Raw genomic sequence first — 24,125 nt, forward strand, 5'->3', positions numbered from 1 at the left:
TATATAGCTATATAGTCAATAGTTATAACTCTACACCGTAAGAACTGGATGTATATCACAGGGTAATTGTACTAGAAAACCCTGACTAAATGCACTCTTTCTTAACTAGCACTGTCTAAAAAGGCAGGTAGAATACTTAAGTGTCACGTAAAGTCACAGCACTGACAACCAGGCGGCTTTACACAGGAGGATTTGCCCAAGCAGTCCCAGGAACAGTGAAGCTGAGAGATAATGGCGCCCAGACACTGACAGGGAGTGAGGGAGAGACGGATATGCAGCTCCAGAGCAGCAACATTTGCGGGAAATGGCGCTCTGGGGCTGGGGGAGGGGCTTCAGGTCTAAGCCTTATCCCCCTGCTGGCAAAACCACCAGGTACTGTGGGATACTGAAAATGGTTGAGAGAGAAAACCTGACCTGCACACATGCCCCGGTGATCTAGTGGGATCGTCTGTACTGCCACAGTGTTCACCGCCAGCGCGCGCGGCCCGCCTCCCACTGACCGCGCCGGATCGCGATAAAGATCGGGTCCCGCAAGCGGGACCGACTTACCACTTCCCGAAGCGCGGCCACGCGATCCCGAAGAGCCCCCGTCGGGTGTGCCTGACGTGAAGAAAACCGGAGCCTCCTGCTGTAGTTGCCCGGCAACCAGGGCTCGGGAGTGTACAGCGCCGCTGGGGAGAGCTGGAGCTGCAGCAGTGAATGTCTTCTGACATTTACCACTGCTGCTGCCCTTGAAGTCTTCACTTTTTTCTTCAAAAAAAGCTCTTCTTAGGGCTGCCTGGAGCAGCCCCTCTGTTATGTGCCTGCTTTCTGCAGCACCAACTACAAAACTGAGCTCCTGTGCAGGGAGGCAGGGTTATAGAGGAGGCGGCGCTGTGCATTCTGGGAACAGTCAAAGCTTTGAGCCTGTTGGTGCCTCGGATCAAGATCATACTCTACACCCCAATGTCTATCCTTGTGGAGGCCAGTGTACCCCGCATCAGAAAAAGGGTATATTAGTATTATTTTTTATGTATTAACAGTTTCTTATATAGCGCAGCAAAATTCCGTTGCGCTTTACAATTGAACACAATGATAAAACCAAACTGGGTAATAAACAAACAGTCATAGAGGTAGGGAGGCCCTGCTCACAATCTATAGGGAAATAGGCATTGATACACAAGGAAAGGCACTATATATTGCATATTTGTCCACCGGTTTGCAAAGGTTCTAGGTGGGTTGCATGATATCACACCACAGCAATGATGAACCATGGACAAAAAGAAAGGAAAGTGAAGAAAGAGAAAATATGTGGAGGATTTGTGCGGACTGTAAACTGGGGAAATAATTGGATAGGAAAGCTTATGAAGGTTGAGTGAGCGGTTCTGGAATGTGATAAGCTAGCCTGAAGAGGTGAGTTTTCAGGGAACGTTTGAAGACTAGGAGAGAGTCTTATTGTGCGTGGTACGGCATTCCACAGAGTGGGTGCAGCCCGAAGAAAGTCCTGCAATCATGCATGAGAGCAAGTAATGAGTGTGGATGAGAGACGTAGATCTTGTGAAGAGGGGAGAGGTCGGGATGGGAGATAATTTGAGATGAGTGAAGAGATGAATATTGGTGTAGTATGGTTAATGGCCTTATGTGTGAGTAAAAGTATTTTATATTGAATACGGTAGAATACAGGTAACCAATGGAGAGATTGACAGAGTGGATTCTGCAGACGATGAACGTCTAGCAAGGAAGATTAGCCTCGCAGCTGCATTCAGAATGGATTGTAGTGGTGAGAGTCTCTTTTTGGTAAGACCAGTAAGAAGACTATTGCAATAATCAATGCGGGAGATAACGAAAGCATGGATTAGAGTTTTTGCAGTGTCATGTGTAAGGTATGGTCGTATTTTGGATATGTTTTTTAGATGCATGTAACATTATTTTGAGACAGATTGAATGTGGGGAACAAAGGACAGTTCTGAGTCAAGTATGACACCTAGGCAGCGAGCTTGTGGGGTAGGATTGATTGTCCTGTTCTCAACAGCGATAGAGATATCAGGTTGTTAACTACTATTAGCCGTTGGAAATATAAGTAGATCTGTTTTGGAAATATTAAGTTTGAGGTGGCATCCAAGACCAAACAGTAGAAAGGCATTCAGTAACCCTGACCAATACAGATGGTGACAAATCTGGGGAGGATAGGTAGATTTGAGTATCATCTGCGTACAGATGATACTGAAATTTAAAAGAGCCTATTAGTTTACCAAGAGATGAGGTATAGATTGAGAAAAGCAGAGGACCTAAGACTTGTGGTACTCAACTGAGAGAGGTAGCGCAGAGAAGGTGGATTCAGAGAAGCGAACACTGAAGGAGCGATTAAATAGGTAAGATCGGAACCAAAAAAGGACTGTGTCTTTAAGACCTAGGGATTGTACTGTTTGTATGAAAAGAAAATGGTTAACAGTATCAAAAGCAGCAGAGAGATCTAGAAAAATAAGTAGTGAGTAATGGCCTTTGGACTTTGCAGTGACTAGATCATTCACTACTTTACTCAGTACTTTGGAGTGCTAGGAATGAAACCTGACTGAAGTGGGTCAAATTGTGTGATTTAAGAAAGTGTGTGAGGCGAGTGTAGGCAAGTCTCTCAAGTAGCTTGGAGAGGCATGGCAGCTGAGAGATGGGATAGTAGTTTGAGAGTGAGTGTTAGGGTCAGAATTTTTTTTTTTTTTTCAGAATAAGAGTAATCAGTGCATGCTTGAACAGTGAAGAAAAGATACCAGTAGAGAGAGAGATTACAGATGTTAGTTAAGGTTGGGATGAGCACAGGAGATAGAGATTTACTTATTTATCAGGGTATAGGCTCAAGAGTAGAGGGAGTAGAGTAGCAGGCTGAGAAGAGTGTTGACACTTCATCTACACCTGTGGGATCAAATGAGGAGAGTGCCAGAGGGTTCAGGTAGAGAATTGAGCAGGTCACTGGCTGAGAAAGAGCATACCATTTCATCTCGGAAATCATCAATCTTGTCCTTGAAGTAGGAAGCAAGATCTTGCGCACCGATAGTGGCTGGTGGGTTAGGTAAGGGAGGGTTTAGAAGTGATTTAAATGTATTCAAAAGACGTTTGGGGTAAGAGGCTTGAGCAGAGATGAGAGTTTTGAAATGTGTTTGTTTGGCAGAGTACAGGGCATTACGATAAGAATGGTAGACAATCTTATATGTAAGTCGCTAGGAATACAATATTTACGCCACAGACGTTAAGCTTTCCGTGAGAGTTTTTGTAGGTGTCTTGTTAAATTAGAGTGCCATGGTTGACATCTTGACCTACGTGGAATGTGTGGGTAGCTGGAGCCACTTGATCAAGGGCTATTTCCAGAGTCTGGTTCAGGTACGATACAGCAGTTTCAGGAGAAGTAAATGCAGAAATAGGTGAGACCAGTTGTTTCAGAGAGGTGGACAGATTCTTGAAAATTAATTGTGTTAATATTTCTGCAGGATTGAGGAGGACTGGAGGACTTTAATGACTCTGAGTTTGAAGTAATGGTGGAGAACATGCAGGTGATGAGGTTGTGATCTGAGAGAGGAAAGGGGTGTTAGTGAATTCAGAAACTGGGCATAGTCTGGTGAATACTAGATCAAGGCAGTGGCCCTCCTGATGAGTAAAGGAGTCAGTCCATTGGGAGAGGCAGAGAGAAGAGGTTAGAGTAGTTTGGAGGCATGAGCAGCAGATTTTGGCCTATCAATAGCAATATTGAAATCACCCATGATGATGGTGGAGATGTCAGAGGATAGGAAATGAGGGAGCCAGGCAGAAAAATCTTACAGAAATTGTTTGGGTTGCCCCGTTGGGCGATGGATAGCTGCAACACGAAGAGAGAAAGAAGTGTAAATCCTGATGGAATGCACACCAAATTATGTGAATGTGAGTGATGGTACAGTGTATGCGAAAGATTGGGAAAGTAATCATCCAAACCCACCTCCTTTACTGTTACCAGGCCTGGAGGTGTGTGAGAAGTGGAGATGTGACAGTGCTGCAGGGGAAGCCTTGTCTGATTGTGTGAGCCATGTTTCTATTACAGCAAGCAGATTGAAGTTGTTAGATATGAAGAGGTCACGTATGGATGTTAACTTGTTAAAAATGGAGCATGCATCTTCTTGTGAGGTGTGAATTTCTTAATTGGAGTTTCCCAGAATTTCTGACGTATGTCTAAGTGGTCAGAGTGAGGTAAAACTTGCTTAACCACTTTCTTACATTTGAACCGGTCCGGTTTCTTAGGAATGGCATCAGGCTCTGCGTCATCAGTGATCTGAAGAATCATCCTGATCGTCAGGATCAGTATCTGAGGGATCAGTATAAACACCATCCCCATCAGATGAGGTGTCTGGGACAGTGGTAGACTGAGGAAGTAATGGCCCGTTTAGAAGACCCCTTGGTCTTAGGCGGGTGAGAGTCAGATTTCTTTTTAGTCAGTGACTGGTTTAATTGCTGTAACTGATTTGAGTATTGATCTGCCCAGGGCGGATTAACTGCAGGGACCATAATCTGTTGTACCGGCACAGGAGGTCCCATAGGGGGCGTAAATTTAGTTACAAGTGTAGTCAATATAGAGGAAAATGAAGCCCAAGGTGGGTCATTTTGAACCACCATTGCCACTATTCCACTGGGGGGTAGGGTACCCCCAGAACCTGAACTCTCTGCTGCCAAGTTTCCCTCAAACATGTCTGCAGCGTCACTTCCACACACTGTGGGATCAGCTCCAGCTCTGTTGCCCCCTGTAGCTGACAGCTAAAAGCACAATCTCAGGCAACACAGTACAATATCAGCAGCAATATACCCGACAAGAACCCCCTGTGCAGTTTATATACTCCGCAAACAGGGGATTCAAGAGGTATATGGCGACTAAAAATCAAAGAAAAATACACAATGAGTATATCTTGTGAAAAACCTATATCAGATAATAAACCCGACGCACTGAGCCCCCTCAGGTCATAGAATAGAGGGATAGCAATCTGAGTGAGAGACACGAAATGGAGGTCACACAGCAGAATACATAGTCACAATGTATAATGCAGAAATTATGACATGCAATAAAACTGCACTGGACTAGCAATACAAAGTAATACTCGGTATAGCTATATAATTAGTAGATATAGCAATGCACAGTAAAGACTGGATGTATATTACAGGGTACTTGTACTACATTACCCTGACCAAATGCACTGTTTCTTAACTAACACTGTCAATAGACATGTAGAATACTTAAGTGTCTTGAAAATGCACAGCGCTGACGTGCAGGCGGCTTTAAAAAGGAGGATTTGCCCAAACAGTCCCAGGAACAGTACTGTGTAATAGCGCCCAAACACTGACTGGGAGTGAGGGAGAGAGATATATGCAGCTCCAGGGCGGGAACATTACTGTAAATGGCGCCCTGGTGCTGGGGGGGAGCTACAGATCCAAGCCTTATCCCCCTGCTGGACCTCACCACTGGTACTATGGGCTGTAATAAAAATGGTTTTTAGGAGGTAAAAACCGACCTGTGCACTTGCCCTGGTGGTTTAGTGGAGTCCCTGCTCGACCACAGTGTCCACACAGACACGTGCGGCCCGCCTCCCACCGGCCGCGCCAGATCGCGATTTCAGCGGGACCTAAAGGACCCACTTACCTCCTCCCTGAGTGCGGCCACGCGATCCAGGAGAACTTCGGCAAGTGTATGACTAATGTGAAGCAAACCAGAGCCTCCGCTGTAAGTACCCGGCAACCAGGGCGCGGGAGTATACAGTGCCGCTGGGGGAGGTGATGGAGCTGCAGCAGGAGATGTCAGACTGACATCTATCACTGCTGTAGCCCTTGAAGTCTTCTATCTTCGCTTAAAAAGCTCTTCTCAGGGCTGCTGTAGCAGCCCACCTGTTGTATGCCTGCTTACTGCATGGCACCAACTATAAAACTGAGTTCCTGTGCATGGAGGCAGGGTTACAGAGGAGGTGGCGCTAGGCATTCTGGGAAGAAGGTCAAAGCTTTGAACCTGTTGGTGCCTCGGATCAAGATCCTACTCTAAATGGTATTCCACGTGGAGCCCAGTGTACCCCGCAGCAGAAAGATCTGTAGTTAAGGGTAAGAGTCACTATCATCCACACGCCTAAGGCGAGTGCACAAAAGTGGGGGCGTGGCCTAGTTGTCACACAGCCACACCCCATTTTTGTGCACACACCTTTCGCTATGACTTTGTAGGAGTATGACCTTGTGTCATAACCCCATTTTTAGTCATGTTGTACAGTGCCACATACATATAAAAACGCCAAAATATGGGTGCCTCCACAGTGACAGATGCACATAATTCCACAGTGCCAGATCCACACATGCCCCCACAGGGCCAGATCCACACATGCCCCCACAGGGCCAGATCCACACATGCCCCCACAGGGCCAGATCCACACATGCCCCCACAGGGCCAGATCCACACATGCCCCCACAGGGCCAGATCCACACATGCCCCCACAGTGCCAGATCCACACATGCCCCCACAGTGCCAGATCCACACATGCCCCCACAGTGCCAGATACAGATATGCCCCCAGTGCCAAATATGCCCCCAGTGCCAGATACACATGTCCCCAGAGTGCCCCAATGCCAGATACACATGCCCCCACAGTGCCAGATACAGATATGCCCCCAGTGCCAGATACAGATATGTCCCCACAGTGCCAGTGTGCTGCTCAGCGCGCTGCTGCTGTGAGGGGCGGAGAGCGCAGCGTGCGCATCTCCTGCCCCATGGTCTACGGCAGCAATGCGGGTGTCTATCTTCAATTAGGCTCCGGTCCGTGAGCCAAAGCTCGCAGTCCAGCATCCAATCAGGAGCCTTAGCTGCCAGTACGCGACCTCTGATTGATTAGCTCATGGGCCGGCGCTGAATTGAAGATAGACCCTGAGGTGCAGGAGAGGGACACGCTGCGCTCTACTGTCTCCTCCCCTCACAGCAGCACGTGGTGAGCAGCACTTGGAGGAAAGGGGGGGATGGGGGCAGCAGTGGCCATGAACTGACTGAGCCGCATGCGGAGGATGGATTTGCCGCATGTGGCTCGAGAGCCGCGGGTTTGTCACCACTGGTATAAGCATTCATTCCCTAGTTGAAAATGACAATGCACTATACAAGATGGAACCCTGTTATATAAATACAGTGTTGATGTATATAAGGACTGATATTCCCTACTCCAAGATCAAAAGACACTATCAACGTGTTCTGACACACTGCAGCAACTTTCTCAAGATATAGCAAGACTAAAATGAAAATAAAAATGTATGTTGGTACTCATATAGGAGTCAAATCCAAAATAAGCCAGTAAAAAAAGATCCAAAAATACTTCTGCATTCACCACATACAGAGGCACATTTAGATTGCCACCATATTGCAGATAATCAGATAATATAGGTTCGCTGATTGCTTAGCAATCGTACATGTGGCTGAGGCATACGCATTCATAGTAGTACTGTTGCACAGTGCATTGAGCCATGCAATCACGTCATGCCCACAATGTTCTGCTGTCCAATCACAGGCATGTATGGGCACACGCCACTGCAAACCGCCATAATCAAGTCTGGCAAGTATTTTTTTGTATCATTTCCAAGGGGCAGGAGGATAATTTCCTCCATAACAGACAGAGGAAGCAGTGGGTCAGCACAGACGTAAGTCATACGACCTGATCAGGTAATACACGCCTGACTGCAGTCATATCCCATATATTTAAGCACTGTATCCAGGCCAACACAATTACGCAAGGTTTATGTACTCTGGCAGTACTTGTGTATGGTTTGGTATTCAGTTATGTAATAAGATACTAAGGGGGAGATTCAAATGTTTGAAAAGTCAGTTGGGTGTCTGTTTTTTCCTATATAATAGGAAAAAAAAGACTCCCAACTGACTTTTCAAACATTTGGATCTTCCCCTAAATTTAAAAAAAACGCAAGTCCATCTTTTTTCAGCAGAACACTGTCCGTTATAATGCACACTTCATTTTTCTGTGAAAATTGAACTACCAAGGTAGAGATGGCGCTGACAAGTGTTTTAGATCCTCGAGCTGCTGAATAGGAAGGGCTAGTTAGACCCTTTAGGAGCAAATAGGTAAAAAGTAATTCATTTTTCTACCTTTTGGACACATTACAGGTGTGTTCATAGGGATATGTATATGTAAAGCCCCTGTAAAACCTTAATATTTAGCAAGCACCATTTAAATTTGTTAATACAGGTTGAGTATCCCTTATCCAAAATGCTTGGGACCAGAAGTATTTTGGATATCGGATTTTTCCGTATTTTGGAATAATTGCATACCATAATGAGATATCATGGCAATAGGACCCAAGTCTAAGCATATAATGCATTTATGTTTCATATACCCCTTATACATACAGCCTGAAGGTAATTGTAGCCAATATTTTTAATAACTTTGTGCATTAAACAAAGTGTGTGTACATTCACATAATTCATTTATGTTTCATATACACCTTACACACACAGCCTAAGTGTCATTTAATACAATATTTTTAATAACTGTGTATTAAACAAAGTTTGTGTACACAGAGCCATCAGAAAACAAAGGTTTCACTATCTCACTCAAAAAATTCTGTATTTCGGAATATTTGGATATGGGATACTCAACCTGTACAGATGTAGCCATGCTCATCTTACTGCAATGCGGCACGTTGCTTCAGGATATGCTGCATGGCATACCAGGATGCGACTATTTACCACCAGCTATCACTTAATTGTTTTAGGAATTAATGGAGCGATCGTCGCCATCACAGGATAGAGGAGCATGACTACATCTGTACTTATATTTACTATCTTTTGACTTCAAAAATGAAAATCAATCAAAAAAATCTAAACCACTCATTAAACTATTTGGAAGAGTAAAATCTAAAAATACAATATCAATTGAACATGGGCAATGCTGCCTATGGACAGAATATAACTAAAATGTACAGTTGTAATCACTGTAGTCTATTTACTAGTCCTTATCCTTCACAGAGTTGTTCAGCCAAAAGCAATAACTCCACAAGAAAATCGGGCCTTGACAAGCACTGCACAATGTCATTGGCTGTCTCACCAGGGAATAAAGAATGACCCATATCTGTTATGACTCAGGCATAGCCACCAGCATACATCTAACTGCATTTCATCTGTAACATCGAACAACCAGGATAAACTGCAGAAATATTATGGAAACTTCGGAAGTAAAACCAGATAAAGCCCAATGTTCAGAATGTATATGATAGACTTCTGTTAAAAATTAAGCAGTTTTTCGCTCACCATATTTGTGTAAACATTTCTTATACAATTAAAAAAAAAAAAAAACCACACACAATGTTATAATAATAGCCCCAAGTAAGCGTCAAACAAATCTTAGTCCAAGATAATGCACAGACACAGTAGATTCTTTAGATGGGTAGTTATTTCATTCCTATTAACGTGAACTATTACTTTCAGGACACAAATTTACCCCTTTCAGACCGCCAGCTTGCAACACGGGTTATTGCACATGAGCGCGCAGTAACCCAGGGTTGCGGTGCAGTCTGAAAGGGCCCAAAGGAAATATCTTGGGTCGAGCAAACCAGTAATTCAACCCTAGTAGCGACCAGGGTTGAATGCGGCTTCAACTTGAGTAGACGTCACCGCTGGAAGCACCCATGTACGGCTCCCGAGTGCGACCCGTGATAAGCTGGCTGAAAGGGGTAATACTAATATTGGAACTGCACTCGAGACTTGACTAGGGAACTTTAAATAAATGCCCCATAATGTATAAAAGGATTTACCAATATATTCCAATATCCTATAGGACTCTCTACAGTAACCTTGGAAACAATTAAATTGATATGGGTGCCAATTTAGTATTAAGCTTGCCGTGCCCAAAAGCACAAGGCTCAGCTGCGTATAGTGGCAGAATCCATGTAAGATCCTGGTTAGGAAGCCCACAGTTTTCGCACACTTCTGCTCGCCACTTCAGGAGGCTGCTAGCAGAATTGTGTGCGCCTGTGGCATTTATGTTTGCACAGAAATATTTAATTGACCCGTCAGGCACCCATTAGTAACAGCCCCGGGAGGGGAGTTTAAACACCTAATGCAATTTAAAAAAAAAAAAAAAACATTCAATTTGTTTTCAAATGGTATAGTTATTTATTTTAATATAACGGTACCCACTTTGTGTTTGAGCGCCTAATGGCAGTCACTCAATTGATTGCAGATTGGGTACGTCTATGTAATTTCCTCTTGCAAACTTCTGAGGTGGCATGCAGAACTCTGCGCAAAAGTCAGCTGTTTGGAGTGTGCTAACCAGGATTTTGCATAGTTTTAGCAGTTTTACACATCTAAACCTGGGGCATTTGGGCACAGAAAACACATTGTTATGGAGTTGCACCTAATTGGCAGAACAATTGAATAGCTCCATCGGGCACCCATTACTTATCACCACCAAAACAACAACTAAATTACTCCCTTAGAATTTAATGATAAATGTCCACCACAAGTGTTAAGCTCTAATGGAGCCAACTTGGTCAAGATTCGGCCACATAGGAAAAGCAGAGGAACCTTCCTGTTCACTGGGAAGGGTTAGTGCAGTCAGCAATCACCTGACTACAGCATTTATTAACATGTACTATAATAACCAGATCCATTTTTATTGGATTACTATCAGCCAGTGTAGCTCATTAGCAACACATACAAAATGGACCAACTACCTATAACCAGCTGCAATATTACATCTTGTGTGAATAGCATCATTCTATTTGGTTAGCAGCTATAAAATGAATGCAGTTTCTTAATTTACCCAAATGTTATACTCTTACAGATTTCAAATCAGTCACTATTTTGACATTTTATGAGTCACTGTGCAAGTTTCCCATAAATTACATTTCTGAATTTCCTTTTTAACCACTTGCCTGGCATGGTCGCATCAGATTCGACCATGCCTGCAAGTGCTTTATCTGATAAACTGTGTTGGCAGCGGCAGGGAAGGTAAACTTCCCTCCGCTGCTGCTGTTTGAGGGACCGGAAGGTCCCTCTGCCTCCCTGCACTCTCCCCTACTGATTGCCGTGCTGCCGATCACTGCTGATCAGTCAGCACGGCAGGACACCCCCCTCCAGCGGCTGCAGACAATAGCAGCCGCTGGGGAGTGTAAATTCACCCTCCCTGTGTACCTGGAGGCTATCCTGGCTTTCAGAATGAAAGCCGTAATGTTTCTGATGTTCCGATGTTTGAAAAAACAGGTTTTTAAATATCTACCAGTAAATCCTTCTCTCCTAGTCCGTAGAGGATGCTGGGGTCCACTTCAGTACCATGGGGTATAGACGGTTCCACAGGAGCCATGGGTACTTTAAGACTTTTCTAGAGTGTGAACTGGCTCCTCCCTCTATGCCCCTCCTCCAGACCTCAGTATAGGAACTGTGTCCAGGGAGACGGACATTTCGAGGAAAGGATTTACTTTAAAGTTAACGGTGAGATATACACCAGCTCACACTTCAACCATGCCACACAACATGGCATTCAACAAAACACATGCCAACAGCATGAACATTACATCAAACGTGCCGAAAACATTTTAAACAAAATAATAACTGCAGGTAAAATATGCACTGGGTTGGGTGCCCAGCATCCTCTACGGACTAGGAGAAAAGGATTTACCGGTAGGTATTAAAATCCTGTTTTCTCATACGTCCTAGAGGATGCTGGGGTCCACTTCAGTACCTTGGGGTTATACCAAAGCTCCAGTACGGGCGGGAGAGTGCGGATGACCCTGCAGCACCGATTGACCAACTTGCAGGTCCTCATCGGCCAAGGTGTCAAACTTGTAAACTTAGCAAACGTGCTTGCCCTTGACAAAGTAGCTGCTCGGCAAAGATGTAATGCCGAGACCCCCCAGGCAGCCGCCCAGGACGAGCCCACCTTTCTAGTAGAATGGGCAGTCACCGAATTCGGTAACGGCAATCCTGCCGTGGAATGAGCGTGCTGAATTGTACCACTGATCCAGCGCGCAATAGTCTGCTTAGAAGCAGGACACCCAATCTTGTTGGGAGCATACAGGACAAACAGAGCATCTGTGTTCCTTATCCGAGCCGTTCTAGCGACATAGATTCTCAAAGCCGCAACCACAGCTAGGGACTTTGAAGCAGCGATGGTGTCAGTAGCCACTTGCACCACAATAGGCTGGTTTATATGGAAAGAAAAAAAAACACCTTTGGAAGAAATTGTTGCCGAGTTCGTAACTCAGCTCTATCTTCATGGAGAACCAAGTAAGGCTCTTGAGAGACAAGGCCTCTAACTCGTACACCCTTCTTGCGGATGCCAAGGCCAACAGCATGACAACTTTCCAAGTGAGAAATTTCAACTCATTCTCCTGGAGAGGTTTAAACCAATACGACTGAAGGAATCGCAACACCACGTTAAGATCCCATGATGCCAGAGGAGGCACAAATGGAGGTTGGATGTGTAGCACCCCCTTCACGAATGTCTGTACTTCTGGGAGGCCAATTGTTTCTGAAAGAAAATAGACAAGGCCGAAATCTGGACCTTGATTGAACCCAATCGTAGGCCCGCATCCACTCTCGCCTGGAGAAAACAGAGAGAACGTCCTAACTGAAACTGTTCCGTTGGAGTCTTCTTGGTTTCACACCAAGACACAAATTTTATCCAAATACGGTGTAATGTTTAGACGTTACTCCCTTCCTGGCCTGAATAAGAGTGGGAATGACTTCTTTTGGAATACCCTTTCGGGCTAGGATTCGGCGCTCAACAGCCATGCCGACAAACGTAGCCGCGGTTAAGTCTTGATACACGCACGGCCCCTGCTGCAGCAGGTCCTCGCAGAGAGGAAAAGGCCGAGGATCTTCTATGAGCAACTCCTGAAGATCTGCATACCAAGCCCTCCTTGGCCAGTCTGGGACAATGAGGATTGCTCGAACTCCTGTTCTTCTTATGATTTTGAGAACTTTCGGAATGAGTGGAAGTGGAGGGAAGACATATACCGAACGAAACACCCACTGGGTCACCAGTGCATCCACTGCTATTGCTTGAGGGTCTGTTGACCTGGAACAATATTTCTGAAGCTTCTTGTTGCGACAAGATGCCATCATGTCTATTTGAGGAATTCCCCAAAGACCTGTCAACTCTGCGAAGACTTCTTGGTGGAGGCCCCACTCTCCTGGATGGAGATAGTGTCTGCTAAGGAAGTCTGCTTCCCAGTTGTCCACTCTCAGAATGAAAATTGCCAACAGAGCTTTTGCATGTCTTTCTACCCAGAGGAGGATCTTTTGACACCTCTGCCATTGCCACTCTGCTTTTCGTTCCGCTCTGACTGTTAATGTACGCGACTGCTGTTACATTGTCTGAGTGGATCTGTACGGGTTGATCTTGAAGAAGATGTACCGCTTGTAGAAGCCCGTTGTAAATGGCTCTCAAATCCAGAACGTTTATGTGAAGACAAGCTTCTTGACTTAACCATCTTCCTTGGAAGCTCTCCCCCTGTGTGACTGCTCCCCAGCCTCGGAGACTTGCATCCGTGGTCACCAGGATCCAGTCTTGAATCTCGAACTTGCGTCCCTCTAGGAGGTGAGAACTGTGTAGCCACCACAGGAGCGAAATTCTGGCTTTGGATGACAGGATTTTCCTCTGGAATACTCTGGCATGGAATCGGCCAAAACTGTATGGCTTCGTAGGCCGCTACCATCTAACTCAACAACCGAATGCATTGATGAATCGACACTTGTTGGTTTCAGAATTTGTTTTGACCATTCTCTGGATTTCCAGAGCCTTTTCTACTGGAAGAAATATCCTCTGTACTTCTGTGTCCAGTACCATCCCAAGAAAGGACAATCTTGACGTCGGTTCCAATTGTAACTTTGGAAAACTTATGATCCAACCGTGATGTTGAAGTACTATCAGGGAGAGTGCAATGTTCTGCACCAACTTTTCCCTGGATCTCGCTTTTATCAGGAGATCTTCCAGGTTAGGATTTATATTGACTCCTTGCTGTCGAAGGAGGACCATCATCTCCTGCCATCACCTTGGTGAAAACTCTCGGTGCCGTAGAAGGTCCGAACGGCAACGCTTGAAATTGGCAATGACAATTCTGTATTGCGAATCTCAGATAAGCTTGATGTGGAGGATAAATGGGAACGTGTAAGTAGGCATCTTTTATGTCTACTGACACCATGAAGTCCCCCTCCTCCAGACTGGAAACCACTGCCCTCAGAGATTCCATCTTGAACTAGAACATTTGCAGGTAGAGATTTAGCGTATACAGGTTTAGAATCGGTATGACCGAGCCGTCCGGCTTCGGAACCACGAATAGGGCTGCAATAAAACCCTTGCTGTAACAAGGGAACCAGGACAAAAAACTTGATCCTTACACAATTTTTGTATTGCTTCTGCCACCACTTCCCTGTCTGGGATAGAAGCTGGTGAGATCGATTTGAAAATACGGCCTGGGGAAATGTCTTGAAACTCCAGTTTGTACCCGTGAGACTATATTTGTATGACCCATGGGTCTAGGCCAGATTGAACCCAAAACTGACTGAAGAGTTTCAGACGTGCCCCCACCTGAGCGGACTCCCGCAAGGGTGCCCCAGCGTCATGCTGAAGATTTGGCAGAAGCAGAGGTTGATTTCTGCTCCTGTGATCCTGGAGACACTGTGGACTTTATTTCCTTTTCCCCTTCCTTTTACCAACAAAGAAAGGGGAACCTTTACCCTTTTTTGTAATTTTTGGGCCGAAATGACTGCATCTGAGAGTGATGTGTCTTTTTCACCGGCGCAGGAGCAATAGGCAAGAATGTCGACTTACCTGCGGTAGCCGCGGAAACTAAAGCATCCAGCCCATCTCCAAATAAGGACTCACTTTAATACGGGAGAGCCTCCATATTCCTTTTGGAATCTGCGTCAGCATTCCATTGGCGAATCCACAACGCCCTCCGTGCTGAGATTGCCATGGTAGCGGCTCTTGATCCCAAGAAACAAATATCTTTCATGGTTTCCAGCACGTACACAGCAGCGTCTTTGATATGACCTAACATTAGGAGTATCGCGTCTCTATCGGAGTATCTCTATCTTGTCTGATGACAAGTTTTCTGACCACTTTTCAATAGCACCACTCACCCACACACAGGCAATAGTAGGCCTGAGTAGTGTCCCATTGGCCACACCAATAGATTACAGGGTGATTCCATGAAAACAGGGACAAAGTGCTAAAAAATTAAAAATTACAAATTATTTGTTATTTCAGTTTATTCTGCAGCACAAGATATTAAAGTAAGTGGCAGCATTAATTTTTTTTTCTAACAAAAACACTTTTTTTCACTAGATTAGCTGCTTCCACATAGCCATGTGTTTCTCAGGCTAGTTGGATAGGATTCTTTCACTTTCATTTAGAAGCAAATTTTTTAAATTTTAACATGTTAGCAGTAAAGCAAAAGCTGTGTTGTATTCATTTATATTTTATGTTTAGGAATAATTGAAAACTACATCCCAATACCTTTTTGATTTTGCACAATATTAGGTTTTTTAAGCCTACTGTTAGCATGTAACCTGAGTTACCAAAACATGGAATTGTGTTTTTTTTATAAGGGTAAATAATAATACTGCTAGTTTATACTTGTTTTTGTATACATTTGTGATGCATGTTACTCAACTCTATAAAAAAGAAAAAATTTCATTCACATTTAAGTCATGAAAAATGCAATTAAATTCTGTAACCTGAGTTACCATGTAACCTGAGTTACCCTGTGTAACCTTAGTTACAAGACAAACTAATCATTTTATTACCAGTTCTTTAATGCAATATATTTGGAATTTTTTTAGTGTAACATACATATGAATTAACAGGATTAGTATCAACTTTAAAAAAAAGAATTAAGCTATCTTTATCTGTTTTGTATAAGAATTATACCCCTTTTCCACTACTGAGCACGGGTCGCAGCCGGGAGCTTGACACGGGTGCTACCCGGCTGCGGCCCATGCTCAGCCCCATTTCCCACTGCGCTCACCAACCCAGAATATTGCCAGGTTGGTGACGCTACTAGTGATGCGGCAGGGGCGGCGCTGGGAGATCACATGATCTCCCAGCGCCGCCCTTCCATACAGTGTAAACGGGAGCCGTGTCGCTTCCGTTTACACTACAACCCTAGCCGGATCATTCCCTTGTCTTACCCAGGTAGGTTTCACGGGTCACTTGATCTGGGTTTTTGCGGAGGGACCCTTTTCTGCTAGCAAAAAACATGGGTAAATGCACACCCCCGTGCATTTACCCGTGTTTTCTGAGCTAGTGGAAAAGGGGTATTACTGTAAGATGGCACTAACACCAGCAGGAAAAAAATGAGGAGAAGGAGACAGAAATTGAAGGATGAAGGAAAATATGATGAGTACAAAGCAGCTCATAGGCTTGCCGAAAAAAAAGCAGTCAGAAAAGAATAGATGCATTAAAAATGCTTCCAGCAAGGAAAAGAGAAGCTATTTTGAAAAAATTAGGGGGAAAAAAACAGAATCAAGGTGGCAAAACACAGGCAGCGAAAAACTGAAAACAGAGCAACTCCTTCTGAAAGAAATGCGGAAATGCATTTGAAGACATTTGATAATGCACCTTCTTTTCCTGGAATTTCTAAAGTCCATTGCCTGCGTTTAGAAAAGTTTGAACCCAAAGGCTACATGTTAACAAAACATGCTAAGTCTGTGAACAAGAGGTCCAGGAATAACTTTTACAAGGAAGTGTACAGGTCTTCTCCATCAGAAGATGAAGCTCAAGTTCATGAACCAGATAGGCCAAGGGTTGAAGAAATCAAACCTGGAACGTATGTTCTTGTTAAGTTTGATGGAGAGCGCAAAACATCATATCGTTATGTTGCTGTCTGCCAGAGTGAATTGGAAGATGATGGTGAGGTTAAGATCATGTGTCTGAATCTGGTTGGCAAAAGTGGCATGCGTTTTAAAGTGGATGATTCTGATGCATCATACAGTATGTGTCATATGATCATATCCTGTATCTTTTACCAACTCCAAGGCTAGTAATGCAAGGAAATAGAATGGTGTATGATTGTGACACAGAAACTGATGTGTATCAAAAGACCTAGAACCCAGGGAATGCACATTTTTGCCTCATGTAACCTGAGTTACCATACCCTGTAACCTGAGTTACCAAGACTTTTTTTTTATAAATAATTCATTTCTTATCATAAACATGTGTAATATGTTATATCATCATCTATGATTTAGTGGCTTTTTCATAAATAAATTGTAGCAACTTCACACCTCAATAAGAGCAGAAATATTACATTATGTGATCTTAAAAAAAAAGCTATGTCTTTTTAGTGTAACCTGAGTTACCACACAAAAACAATTTGTATTAATTTATGTGCAATTATTTTTCATTGTTTGAACATTTGGCAATAAAGAAGAATATATTATTAGTAGGCTAATCATTACTTAGTACTCCTAAGCATAGTTTATGTGGTAACAATATTGGTTTAAATGTCAACTTAGAGTGTCACTTGTAACCTGAGTTACCATGGAATCACCCACAACGTAGTCTCCAACTTGCGGTCTGCCGGCTCCTTAAGTGAAGCCGTCTCAGGCGCAGGGAGAGACACCTTTTTTCATTAACCGTGACAGGGCACTGTCTAAAATGGGGGGTGACTCCACCTTATCCTGTCCTCTGTATGGAAAAAGCTAAGCTGCCCGACTTCTTTTGGGAATCTGAAAATGTATTTTTGGGTTAAACCAGACTCCCTCCAAGAGACTGTTCAGCTCATGAGGTGGAGGGAAAATAAGAATTTACTCACCGGTAATTCTATTTCTCGTAGTCCGTAGTGGATGCTGGGTATTCCGTAAGGACCATGGGGAATAGCGGGCTCCGAAAGAAACTGGGCACTCTAAGAATTAGGACTACCTGGTGTGCACCGGCTCCTCCCTCTATGCCCCTCCTCCAGACCTCAGTTAGGGAAACTGTGCCCGGAAGAGCTGACACAATAAGGAAGGGATTTGGAATCCCGGGTAAGACTCATACCAGCCACACCAATCACACCGTACAACTCGTGATACTATATCCAGTTAACAGTATGAACAACAACTGAGCCTCACGAACAGATGGCTCATAACAATAACCCTTTAGTTAGGCAATAACCATGTACAAGTATTGCAGACAATCCGCACTTGGGATGGGCGCCCAGCATCCACTACGGACTACGAGAAATAGAATTACCGGTGAGTAAATTCTTATTTTCTCTGACGTCCTAGTGGATGCTGGGAACTCCGTAAGGACCATGGGGATTATACCAAAGCTCCCAAACGGGCGGGAGTGCGCGGATGACTCTACAGCACCGAATGAGCAAACTCAAGGTCCTCCTCAGCCAGGGTATCAAACTTGTATAATTTTGCAAATGAGTTTGAACCCGACCAAGTAGCAGCTCGGCAAAGTTGTAAAGCCGAGACCCCTCGGGCAGCCGCCCAAGAAGAGCCCACTTTCCTCGTGGAATGGGCTTTTACAGATTTAGGATGCGGCAGTCCAGCCGCAGAATGTGCAAGTTGAATCGTGCTACAGATCCAGCGAGCAATAGTCTGCTTAGAAGCAGGAGCACCCAGCTTGTTGGGTGCATACAGGATAAATAGCGAGTCAGATTTCCTGACTCTAGCCGTCCTGGAAACATATATTTTCAGGGCCCTGACTACGTCCAGTAACTTGGAATCCTCCAAGTCCCGAGTAGCCGCAGGCACCATAATAGGTTGTTTCACATGAAAAGCTGAAACCACCTTAGGAAGGAATTGGGAACGAGTCCTCAATTCCGCCCTATCCATATGAAAAATCAGATAAGGGCTTTTACATGACAAAGCCGCCAATTCTGATACACGCCTGGCCGACGCCAAGGCCAACAGCATGACCACTTTCCACGTGAGGTATTTTAGCTCCACGGTTTTAAGTGGCTCAAACCAATGCGACTTTAGGAAATCAAACACCACGTTGAGATACCACGGTGCCACTGGAGGCACAAAAGGGGGCTGAATATGCAGCACTCCTTTAACAAAAGTCTGAACTTCAGGCAGTGAAGCCAGTTCTTTTTGGAAGAAAATCGACAGAGCCGAGATCTGGACCTTAATGGAACCCAATTTTAGGCCCATAGTCACTGAGGCGGGACGCCATCATGTCCACCTGTGGCCTTTCCCAACGGTGTACAATCATTTGGAAGACTTCTGGATGAAGTCCCCACTCTCCCGGGTGGAGGTCGTGCCTGCTGAGGAAGTCTGCTTCCCAGTTGTCCACTCCCGGAATGAACACTGCTGACAGTGCTAATACGTGATTTTCCGCCCATCGGAGAATCCTTGTGGCATCTGCCATCGCCATCCTGCTTCTTGTGCCGCCCTGACGGTTTACATGGTGCGACCGCCGTGATGTTGTCTGACTGGATCAGCACCGGCTGGTGTTGAAGCAGGGTCTTGCCTGACTTAGGGCATTGTAAATGGCCCTTAGTTCCAGAATATTTATGTGTAGGGAAGTCTCCTGACTCGTCCATAGTCCTTGGAAGTTTCTTCCGTTGTGTGAGTGCCCCCCAACCTCGAAGGCTGGCATCCGTGGTCACCAGGACCCAGTCCTGTATGCCCAATCTGTGGCCCTCTAGAAGATGAGCACTCTGCAGCCACCACAACAGCGACACCCTGGTCCTTGGAGACAGGGTTATCAGCCGATGCATCTGAAAATGCGATCCGGACCACTTGTCCAACAGATCCCACTGAAAGATCCTTCCGAATGGAATTGCTTCGTAAGAAGCTACCATCTTTCCCAGGACTCGCGTGCAGTGGTGCACCGACACCTGTTTTGGTTTTAGGAGGTCTCTGACTAGAGATGACAACTCCTTGGCCTTCTCCTCCGGGAGAAACACCTTTTTCTGTTCTGTGTCCAGAACCATCCCCAGGAACAGTAGACGCGTTGTAGGAACCAGCTGCGACTTTGGAATATTCAGGATCCAGCCGTGCTGTTGTAGCACTTCCCGAGCTAGCGCTACTCCGATCAACAACTGTTCCCTGGACCTCGCCTTTATAAGGAGATCGTCCAAGTACGGGATAATTATAACTCCCTTTTTTCGAAGGAGTATCATCATTTCGGCCATTACCTTGGTAAATACCCTCGGTGCCGTGGACAGACCAAACGGCAACGTCTGGAATTGGTAATGACAGTCCTGTACCACAAATCTGAGGTACTCCTGGTGAGGAGGGTAAATGGGGACATGCAGGTAAGCATCCTTGATGTCCAGTGATACCATGTAATCCCCTTCGTCCAGGCTTGCAATAACCGCCCTGAGCGATTCCATTTTGAACTTGAACCTTCTTATATAAGTGTTCAAGGATTTCAAATTTAAAATAGGTCTCACCGAAACGTCCGGTTTCGGTACCACAAACATTGTGGAATAGTAACCCCGTCCCTGTTGAAGGAGGGGTACTTTGGTTATCACCTGCTGGGAGTAAAGCTTGTGAAACGCCTCCAGCACCGCCTTCCTGTCTGGGGGAGTAGTTGGCAAGGCTGATTTGAGGAAACGGCGAGGGGGAGACGTCTCCAATTCCAGCTTGTACCCCTGAGATACCACTTGTAGAATCCAGGAATCCACCCGTGAGCGAACCCACTGGTCGTTGAAGTTCCGGAGACGGGCCCCCACCGCACCTGGCTCCACCTGTGGAGCCCCAGCGTCATGCGGTGGACTTAGAGGAAGCGGGAGAGGACTTTTGTTCCTGGGAACTTGCTGTTTGGTGCAGCTTTTTCTCCCTACCTCTGCCTCTGGGCAGAAAGGACGCGCCTTTAACCCGCTTGCCTTTCTGGGGCCGAAAGGACTGTACCTGATAATACGGTGCTTTCTTTGGCTGTGAGGGAACATGGGGTAAAAATGTCAACTTCCCAGCCGTCACTGTGGAAACGAGGTCCGAGAGACCATCCCCAAACAATTCCTCACCCTTGTAAGGCAAAACCTCCATGTGCCTTTTAGAATCCGCATCACCTGTCCACTGCCGAGTCCATAATACTCTCCTGGCAGAAAATAAGAATTTACTTACCGATAATTCTATTTCTCGTAGTCCGTAGTGGATGCTGGGGACTCCGTCAGGACCATGGGGAATAGCGGCTCCGCAGGAGACAGGGCACAAAAGTAAAAGCTTTAGGATCAGGTGGTGTGCACTTGCTCCTCCCCCTATGACCCTCCTCCAAGCCTCAGTTAGGATACTGTGCCCGGACGAGCGTACACAATAAGGAAGGATTTTGAATCCCGGGTAAGACTCATACCAGCCACACCAATCACACTGTACAACCTGTGATCTGAACCCAGTTAACAGCATGATAACAGCGGAGCCTCTGAAAAGATGGCTCACAACAATAATAACCCGATTTTTGTAACAATAACTATGTACAAGTATTGCAGACAATCCGCACTTGGGATGGGCGCCCAGCATCCACTACGGACTACGAGAAATAGAATTATCGGTAAGTAAATTCTTATTTTCTCGGACGTCCTAAGTGGATGCTGGGGACTCCGTCAGGACCATGGGGATTATACCAAAGCTCCCAAACGGGCGGGAGAGTGCGGATGACTCTGCAGCACCGAATGAGAGAACTCCAGGTCCTCCACAGCCAGGGTGTGCCCCTGACCAAGTAGCAGCTCGGCAAAGTTGTAAAGCCGAGACCCCTCGGGCAGCCGCCCAAGATGAGCCCACCTTCCTTGTGGAATGGGCATTTACATATTTTGGCTGTGGCAGGCCTGCCACAGAATGTGCAAGCTGAATTGTACTACACATCCAACTAGCAATCGTCTGCTTAGAAGCAAGAGCGCCCAGTTTTTTGGGTGCCTACAGGATAACAGCAAGTCAGTTTTCCTGACTCCAGCCGTCCTGGAACCTATATTTTCAGGGCCCTGACAACATCCAGCAACTTGGAGTCCTCCAAGTCCCTAGTAGCCGCAGGTACCACAATAAGCTGGTGCAGGTGAAACGCTGACACCACCTTAGGGAGAAACTGGGGACGAGTCCGCAGCTCTGCCCTGTCCGAATGGACAATCAGATATGGGCTTTGTGAGACAAAGCCGCCAATTCTGACACTCGCCTGGCCGAGGCCAGGGCCAACAGCATGGTCACTTTCCATGTGAGATATTTCAAATCCACAGATTTGAGCGGTTTAAACCAATGTGATTTGAGGAATCCCAGAACTACGTTGAGATCCCACAGTGCCACTGGAGGCACAAAAGGGGGTTGTATATGCAGTACTCCCTTGACAAACTTCTGGACTTCAGGAACTGAAGCCAATCTTTTCTGGAAGAAAATGGACAGGGCCGAAATTTGAACCCTAATGGACCCCAATTTGAGGCCCATAGACACTCCTGTTTGCAGGAAATGCAGGAATCGACCGAGTTGAAATTTCTTCGTGGGGCCTTCCTGGCCTCACACCACGCAACATATTTTCGCCACATGTGGTGATAATGTTGTGCGGTCACCTCCTTCCTGGCTTTGACCAGGGTAGGAATGACCTCTTCCGGAATGCCTTTTTCCCTTAGGATCCGGCGTTCCACCGCCATGCCGTCAAACGCAGCCGCGGTAAGTCTTGGAACAGACATGGTACTTGCTGAAGCAAGTCCCTTCTTAGCGGCAGAGGCCATGAGTCCTCTGTGAGCATTTCTTGAAGTTCCGGGTACCAAGTCCTTCTTGGCCAATCCGGAGCCACGAGTATAGTTCTTACTCCTCTACGTCTTATAATTCTCAGTACCTTGGGTATGAGAAGCAGAGGAGGGAACACATACACTGACTGGTACACCCACGGTGTTACCAGAACGTCCACAGCTATTGCCTGAGGGTCTCTTGACCTGGCGCAATACCTGTCCAGTTTTTTGTTCAGGCGGGACGCCATCATGTCCACCTTTGGTCTTTCCCAATGGTTCACAATCATGTGGAAGACTTCCCGATGAAGTCCCCACTCTCCCGGGTGGAGGTCAAGCCTGCTGAGGAAGTCTGCTTCCCAGTTGTCCACTCCCGGAATGAACACTGCTGACAGTGTTATCACATGATTTTCCGCCCAGAAAGGTTTCTGCCATTTCCCTCCTGCTTCTTGTGCCGCCCTGTCTGTTTACGTGGGCGACTGCCGTGATGTTGTCCCACTGGATCAATACCGGCTGACCTTGAAGCAGAGGTCTTGCTAAGCTTAGAGCATTGTAAATTGCCCTTAGCTCCAGTATATTTATGTGGAGAGAAGTCTCCAGACTATATCACACTCCCTGGAAATTTTTTTCCCTGTGTGACTGCTCCCCAGCCTCTCAGGCTGGCATCCGTGGTCACCAGGACCCAGTCCTGAATGCCGAATCTGCGGCCCTTTAATAGATGAGCACTCTGCAGCCACCGCAGAAGAAACACCCTTGTCCTTGGAGACAGGGTTATCCGCTGATGCATCTGAAGATGCGATCCGGACCATTTTTCCAGCAGATCCCACTGAAAAGTTCTTGCGTGAAATCTGCCGAATGGAATCGCTTCGTAAGAAGCCACCATTTTTCCCAGGACCCTTGTGCAATGATGCACTGACACTTTTCCTGGTTTTAGGAGGTTCCTGACTAGCTCAGATAACTCCCTGGCTTTCTTCTCCGGGAGAAACACCCTTTTCTGGACTGTGTCCAGAATCATCCCTAGGAACAGCAGACGTGTCGTCGGAAACAGCTGCGATTTTGGAATATTTAGAATCCACCCGTGCTGTCGTAGAACTACTTGAGATAGTGCTACTCTGACCTCCAACTGTTCTCTGGACCTTGCCCTTATCAGGAGATCGTCCATTTTCTTTGAAGAAGAATCATCATTTTTGTCATTACCTTGGTAAAGACCCGGGGTGCCGTGGACAATCCAAACGGCAGCGTCTGAAACTGATAGTGACAGTTTTGTACCACGAACCTGAGGTACCCTTGGTGAGAAGGGCAAACTGGGACATGGAGGTAAGCATCCCTGATGTCCAGGGACACCATATAGTCCCCTTCTTCCTGGTTCGCTATCACTGCTCTGAGTGACTCCATCTTGAGTTGAACCTTTGTATGTAAGTGTTCAAATATTTCAGATTTAGAATAGGTCTCACCGAGCCGTCTGGCTTCAGTACCACAATATAGTGTGGAATAATACCCCTTTCCTTGTTG

The 24,125-nt window shown here is 45.8% G+C and overlaps 1 protein-coding gene across 22 annotated transcripts in view; it reads right to left on the bottom strand.

Moving 5' to 3' along the window:
* Positions 1-24,125, bottom strand: part of DLG1 (discs large MAGUK scaffold protein 1) — a 1,011,951-nt gene that overhangs the window by 777,068 nt on the left and 210,758 nt on the right. The window lies entirely within an intron of this gene.

The sequence above is a fragment of the Pseudophryne corroboree genome, chromosome 4 (genome assembly GCF_028390025.1).
Source record: "Pseudophryne corroboree isolate aPseCor3 chromosome 4, aPseCor3.hap2, whole genome shotgun sequence".
NCBI lineage: Eukaryota > Metazoa > Chordata > Amphibia > Anura > Myobatrachidae > Pseudophryne > Pseudophryne corroboree.